Consider the following 7585-nt stretch of genomic DNA (forward strand, 5'->3'; position numbering starts at 1 on the left):
CCTTTTGGCGGTCGAACGACCTTTCACGGGGTCGCCTAAGACCATCCTGCATATCAGATATTTACATTATGATTCATACTAGTAGCAAAATCACAGTTATGAAGTAGCAACGAAAATAATTTTATGGTTGGAGGTCACCACAACATGAAGAACTGTATTAAAGGGTCGCGGCATTAGGAAGGTTGAGAACCACTGGTCTAGGCGGTTTTTTCTCTCCTCCTTCCCTTCCTTTAAAAAAATTTTTGTTAAAAGTCCTCATTTATAAAACTCCACCCTCATTCCCCTTATGTTGCTGAAAGCTTATAACCACTGCTTCACAGTATTATACCCCCTGGGAGGTGCAGAAAACACATAGATTGTTTGTTTTCACAAATCTCTAATTGAAGGCATGAGAGAGGGAGGAACTTGGAGGGGGAGGGACTCTCAAATAGATGGAGCTGCAGGGATTTCTCATGCTAGATCATCACTGTTTGTGTTATATGCCCATTTGAAAATTGAGCTGGCTTGTTGTCTCCATACTGGATGAGGGAGGAAAATGACTATGATGGCACAATACCATATAAACATGTACATCTTATTTATGGGTTCTGGTGATATTTTAACTACAGTTCGTATGTGGAATTCCATTTCCTCAACAAAGAAGTTAAAGAGTAATTTGGTTTCTTGTGCTTTTAGCTCTTCTTTCATTTCCAATAATTCAGAAGCACTTTTATAGAACACATGAGGATTTATCTGTAGGTCAACATCTCTACCACAAAGTCAGCCTGCAAGGGAACTGCCTCAAAAGGGAGTTGTTTCTATGTTGTCTAGGGAATGTATGCCAATAAATAATATTCACGGCTCAATAAACTTAATACCTATTGCAATCTTTAAATAGTCAGTAAATGAGAAAAAATAATATTTCTTAAAAGGAGTATGTACTTTTCTCCCCTCAAACATTTGCTTCAACATTACCATAAATACAGCTTAAGCAGATTGGGATACTTTTTTTTCTTTATTGATTAAGGTGTTACATATGGAAGCCGCTTCCTAATGACCTGAGTGAGGGTTACCAGCCCACTGCTTCCTTTTTAATGTTTCTGCCCTCCAGCCCCACACCTCTGATTGTACCTTAAAGCCCTCATACACAATCCAGAGAAGGCCAGACAAGCCATCAGGGAGGTTTGGGAGGCTTGTCAGGTGGATTGTGCTGTGCTAAGTGAAGTGTGCAGGAAAGAAGGAAAGAAAAAAACCCACATAGTTATCTGCCAGTTCTTCAACCTTTGGTAGGGTGACAACCTCACAGGGCAACAGATCTGAAGGTGACTCTCTTGGCTGAGGCCTCTCTTCTTGCCACATCTCATAGGGATTTGAATCCTGCTGTGTGAAAAGCCAGGTAAATGCATACGTGGGTTACAGGCCACTGCCCTCTCCCCCATTCATGCTAATAATAATGAAGCACCTTTGCCAGGCCAGTTATTTCTGTGAGCAGCACCTCTGTGCACTGAGCTGGAACACTTTCCTCTGAGCACTAACCTGAAAACAAAGAGGGAAAGGAGAATCAAGAGACCGGCGCCTTGTTCCCAGGACATAGCTGGGACCCGAGCCCGCTGTCCTGCATGGCGCTCAGGCTGCCCAGCTACCGAAGGAGAGAGGATGTTCATCAATGAGGGTGGGTACCATGGAACTTTAATGAACCACTTTCTTGCTCACTTTTATCTCCACATAACTATAGAGACAGATATAAGTACAAATAATGACATGACATAATTGCACAATGGTGATAAAATTAATTTGTGCAGTTATCCAAAAATAATCACTCATGCAATAATTTAGTGTGCATAAATTATTGAAAAAGTCCCGTATACCAATGTGTTCTCGTCTATTATGGGAACCATGACTTTGCTTTACATATAATATGACCTCCTCCCCCCCTCTTTTAAGTATAGTAATCAAAGAAAACAAGCACCATTCAGTTGTAAAACTCTGAGCTTCCTAAATTTCTTTTGAAACGATACCCTTTTTTTTCCCAAATAACATATCATTAGCTTTAAAATATAGTATCTTCCTCCAAAGTCTAAATAGAAGTTAAAAAGCACATTTCACTCCTTAAAGCTTTAAATTCCACCTTGTTTCTAATCAGCCTTCTGGAGTGACTATACAAGGTTACCCAGACCCGACTGATTTATGAATATAATTTCTGTTTTAATTGAAACAGCAACATTTAGGTTCCACCTTAACAGTGCACCTTAAAAGATTATCTCGGTTATTTCACAGGCACCGAGGCGGCACTAATAGTCCAAGGCAGATATTGAAAAGCAGCACAGGGCCAGGCAGATCTATTAGAAATTCCCGTCCACGCGCCTCATACATATTGATTTCTGACACCAAGCAGCAGTGAAAGCCCCCGTGGGAATAATATATTTAGCAGGGTTCGCTGCGAGGAGGTCACAGAGTGCATACAGATTAGCTTCAGAGGACCAAGGCGCTAGTGTTGGAGCCAAATGCTAGATTTTATATCATTTTAATCTGAACTTTTATAATCCTTTTAGTTCTTCTCTCTCTGGATGGCACAGGGAAGGCTCCTTCACATGTATCATGCATCTTTTTCTTTATTCCTCCTATAAATGTGCAAATGCCCTTGTAATGGGGAGGAATGTTCCTTCCGCATAAGCAGCAGAGCCCCAACCAGATTTGCTTTTATAAACGGTGGTCAATTCAGATGAAGACATCTTTATTTAAAGATCTCTGTCTGTGGGGGAGGGGGGATCACAAATGTGCATCTCCAGGTTTATGATATGAGCATCCAGCCTGCCTTTATGAACAGAACCCTTCCTCCCCTCCCCGCGTCCCTGACACAGGGGCTTAATTGAGCAGAAGTTGCCTTTATCCTGTTACGTCTATGAAAACAAAAATCTACACGTTTTTGAAATTACCTTTCCGATGGGTAGGGAATGCCTGCTCATTATGCAAAGGGGTGTTGTGGCTGTATCAGATAAAGGTGTCAGATGCGAGGCAAACAGGCGTGGTGGAGGCTGGAGAGACGCCAGCAGTGCGGGAGGAAAGGTTAGGGTGGACACACTTTGACAGAAGGGTGAAATACGCTCAGACAACAAAGGGAAATAGGAGGTTTCACGCAACAGACACAAAGGCTCATTGTCTTCCTTAGACTGAGCTTAAATTTTAGGTGTTCTATACACGGTTCCCATGATTACTAATAATCAGACCAAAAAAAATATAACTACCTCTGTGGAGTGACTTTTGAACAAGACTATTTTCTCTGTCACCCCAAACAAACATAAAAGACAAAAAAAAAAAAAAAAAAAAAAAATATATACCCCAAAAAAAAAAAAAAAAAAAAAAAAAAAAAAAAAAAAAAAAAAAAAAAAAAAAAAAAAAAAAAAAAAGGAACAGTGTAGGGATATGCAATCAAGACTTATCCTTAAAGATATAACAAGTAACTACAAAAAAGGTGAATTTGAGGTGTGTTTTTTTAATTAGTAAAGGTTTGTTCCATCAGAGAGGAATAACTAAAATATCCCATTAAGACAGAGAATCTTGGCATCAGAATATCTAACTGAAGTATGCCAAACATTCAGATTAGTTTTTCAGGCCTGTCTCCAGTGATATGTGTTAACTTTTATTTTCTAATATGTTCAAACTAAGCAAAAGCCAATAAAAGAAAGCCATTAAGTTTGGAGAAGGATGAAAATAAAACCTCAAACATAATTTAAAAACTTGGGGAATAGTGTGAAGATCTGTTTTGGGAAATGCCCACTGTCAGGAATGCTTGGCTATATTGCTGCCTAACAACCAGACAAAGCACACACTGCTTTCCCTTCCTATATTGACTCCTTTGTGGAATTGCAAGAATACTCAAAATTAGAAGAAACAATAGTTCTTCTTAGCAACTAGAAAAATGTGGGATTAAGAAGTACCTGGATACTAAGTAATCCAAGAGGTGCTCACTCAGATCACTCTGGTCTGAAGAGACTGCACGAAAACATTCAGATTAAAGGAAGCAGGTGCAGCAAATCCAGAGTGAACTGAATCAGCCAGCTAGCTGACAAAACCAAGGGGGATAACTCCATAGAAGTTAGAAGTTCCTTTCATTAGAAAAAAGAGAGTGTGTGTGTGTATATGTGCCTGTGTTCATTCTCATGAACTTGGTTTAATTTCAAATCGTTGCATGACAAAACAGAATATTTGGTATAATTAGTCATGTTTGCAGGCATTGATCATAGGGTACGTGATGACCAATTAAAGAAAAGCCCAAGGTAGAGTTTGAACAGTATTGGATCATGTCTTTGGTCAAGACTCCCTCTGCCTTGGTGGAGGTGGCTCCTCCCTTATTTGGGGATTCTGCATGCTGTACCAACTTTTATAATAAATGAGTGGCCTGGTGCACAAATTTGTGCACAGGTGCGTTCCCTCAGCCTGGCTGGCAATCGGGGCCTATCGGGGCTTGTCAGCCTGGGGAAGGGACTGCAGTAGGTTGGCTGGGTGAGGGAAGTTGGCTATGGGAGAGCACTGACCACCAGGGGGCAGGTCCTGTGTTGAGCATCTGCCCCCTGGTGGTCAGTGTATATCATAGCAAATGGTCGTAACGGTCACTTAGGCATATATATATGTACATATATACACACACACACACACACACACACACACACACACACACACACACACAAAAAAAAAACTCCTGGTGGCCTACAGGGATCAGGCCAAAACCTGCAGTTCAATGCCTTTTGCAGCTCCTGCCTGCCTCTCCTGCTCATTGCAGCCCCACTGTGCCTGCCACAGGCTTGTGCCCAATCAGTCCCGATCGATTGGGAGAGGCTTGTGCTGCCTGCCTCAGCAGCACTTACCAGCCATGAGCCCTGCATCTGGCGCCCTCCCAAGGGGAATGGCCTGTGGGATCGGGCTGAAACCGGCTCTCCGACATCCCCCGAGGGGTTCCGGATTGCAAGAGGGTACAGGCCATGCTGAGGACCCCACTGGTGCATGATCAGGCCAGGGAGGTACTGCAACGGGGCTCCAAGGCATGTCCAGCCCATCTCGCTCAGTCCCAATTGGCCGGACCCCAGCAGCAAGCTAACCTACTGGTAGGAGCATTTTCCCCCTGGTGGTCAGTGCATGTCATAACGAACAGTTGAGTAGCCTTAGCATATCATTAGCATATTATGCTTTGACTGGTTGTTTGGTTGTTCTGTGGTTCAGTCTATTTGCATATTACCCTTTTATTATATAGGACTAGAGGCCTGGTGCATGAAATTTATGTATGGGTAGGGTCCCTAGGCCTGACTGGCAATCAGAGCCAATCGGGGCCTTCTGGCTGCCGCCTGGAAACTTCCTTCCCCAGGTGCCAGCTGCCAGCTGCTGGTCAGGGCCTCCCTTCATTTTGCACCAGCCCCTGGTGGTCAGTGCACATCATAGCAAGCGATCGGTCTCCCAGTCGAACTCCCACAGGGACAATTTGCATATCAGGCTTTTATATATATAGATAGATGACTATCAGGGTCTGTGTGTGCTCTTTCACTGAGGGAGGTGTCTTCTGGTTTGAAACAGGGAAGTGGGTGATCATGAATGTAGGATCTTGGAATAAGCAAGGACACACTCAGGACTGGGTGCAAATCTATCAGAAAAGCTAGAGAACTGTGTGGGAGCAAACACCTTTATCACAGCTTTGGGTACAAACCTTGCACAACAGATGGCAAGGAGACCTTGACGATAACATCACACACCTTTACTGGTTGTCAGCACATTTCTTAATTTCTTTGTGCATAGACGTTAGTCAATAAGTATTAGCTGACTTGAATAAATTTTGTTAGATAAAAGTCCCACCTGGGAGACAGAGACCACAAAATAATTGGGAAAGAACAAAAACAGGAAATCATTCATCCAGCAACCTATCTTCAAGGTGCCCAACATTCTGCCCGATGGCTTCTTTCTGAGCTGCCCTCTGTCTGTGCTAGGGAGACAGCCAGAAACTGATGAAGCTGTTGGCTTTGGCCTGAAGGGGGAGGGGCATGTTTTCCCTCTCAGAAACAAATTGTTAGCACAGGGTAAGGGGAGTGCAAGTATTAATGGTTGATCTCCTGAATTTGACTGGAGTTCCTCTGCCCAGGTACCAGTTAACAACTTACTTTGCTTTTTTCACCCTGAGCCCACACCACATATCTCTCTGTCATATAATCCCATCTGGCATCAACCCTACTAGCTATCTGTCCTGATGGAAGTTTAAAAATTGAACATTACATCTCTTCCACGTTCAGCTCAGAGCTTGTTTTAGTAGATGAATTGAGTATTGGGGGTTTCTATCTTTTACATTTCTAGCAGCAACAACAACAACAAAAGAATTACCTAAAAACTAAAACTACAAACCTTTATGCATCCTCCTTCCACCGGATAAGTAAAACTTCCTTCGATTGTAAAGCCATCATTACGCTGTACTTATTTTTATTATAAATGTTGGTAAAACTGCCAGTAGGGGAGAGGCCAAGGACTCTAGTGTGAAGCTTGTTCAGTGTCTTATCTTTTCACCCCTGGTCAGATCAGGGCTTCACCCTGCTGGCCATCCTTTATAGTGCCTGTTTGCTGACTCAGAAGCTGTCCTTGGGCTTAGTAACAGCAAAAGTGAGGGTTTGGACAGCAATTTCTCCTGGGAAGAAAATTCGGAGTTTTTATTCACTGACTATGCTATATAATCTTGGAAATCCTGGAGCAACAAGCACCCTCATTTTAATTAGTTACGTGGAATCTACAGCTAAGTCAAAGAATCTGAGGGTGGAAGGAGGAGTAGAAGTTTTTTGAATGATTTTTTTGAAAATGTCATACTTGATCTCTACATAGTTAAGAGAATAAAAAAATAAAATAGTAAATAAGTGATGGAATTATTTCTAAAATGAATTTGGGCTTCCAGTCTTTCTAGCTGGGTTAAAGATGTCCTTTATCTCCATCAAGAGCTTAAAAAATAATGTGTATTTGTGTGTGAGGAAATGAAATGTGAAGGTATTATAAACCAAGAGCATAAACTATGTGTGTGTGGTCTACAATTCCAAATGCTGACAGTGTCCACAGTGTAAGAGTAAGATGCTGAGAGAATATACAGATGCCTTTGTGAGCAGGAAACAGGGAAAAAGTCCTTTTTAGTTGGGGGCAAAAACATGCATTTACTTTCAGCAGAAGTAGACACACTTAAATCCCTGCTGAGCGCTGGGGAGGGGTTGGATGAGCTGTCTAGAAAGCATTTTCTCTCTCTTTATAATGTTAGAAATCCTCGGACTGCATTGTGCATTGCAATGCAAGGATTCTGCAGTGTAAGAGCACATCAGGGCATTGAGAAAGGCTTAATGTGTTCTCATTAGAGGAGGATGGGGGAGGGGGCGGGGAGGCGCCTTGGGGGATGGCGCAGAGCGAGACCACTCTGGGAAGCATTACAATTTTGTGCCTTCTCACTTCAACTCCCTCAATCCCCTAGCTTTACATAGCTCTTTCTCAGACAGTTCAGCAAAATGCCTCCCAAGCCTCGTGTAAAGAGAGCAGTGTTGTATATCGCTGCTTCCAGTTTAACAGTTTGTTTGCTTGGGCTTTTTAAAGATATATATAT

The sequence above is a fragment of the Myotis davidii genome, unplaced genomic scaffold, assembly GCF_000327345.1.
Source record: "Myotis davidii unplaced genomic scaffold, ASM32734v1 scaffold967, whole genome shotgun sequence".
In the NCBI taxonomy this organism is placed as follows: domain Eukaryota; kingdom Metazoa; phylum Chordata; class Mammalia; order Chiroptera; family Vespertilionidae; genus Myotis; species Myotis davidii.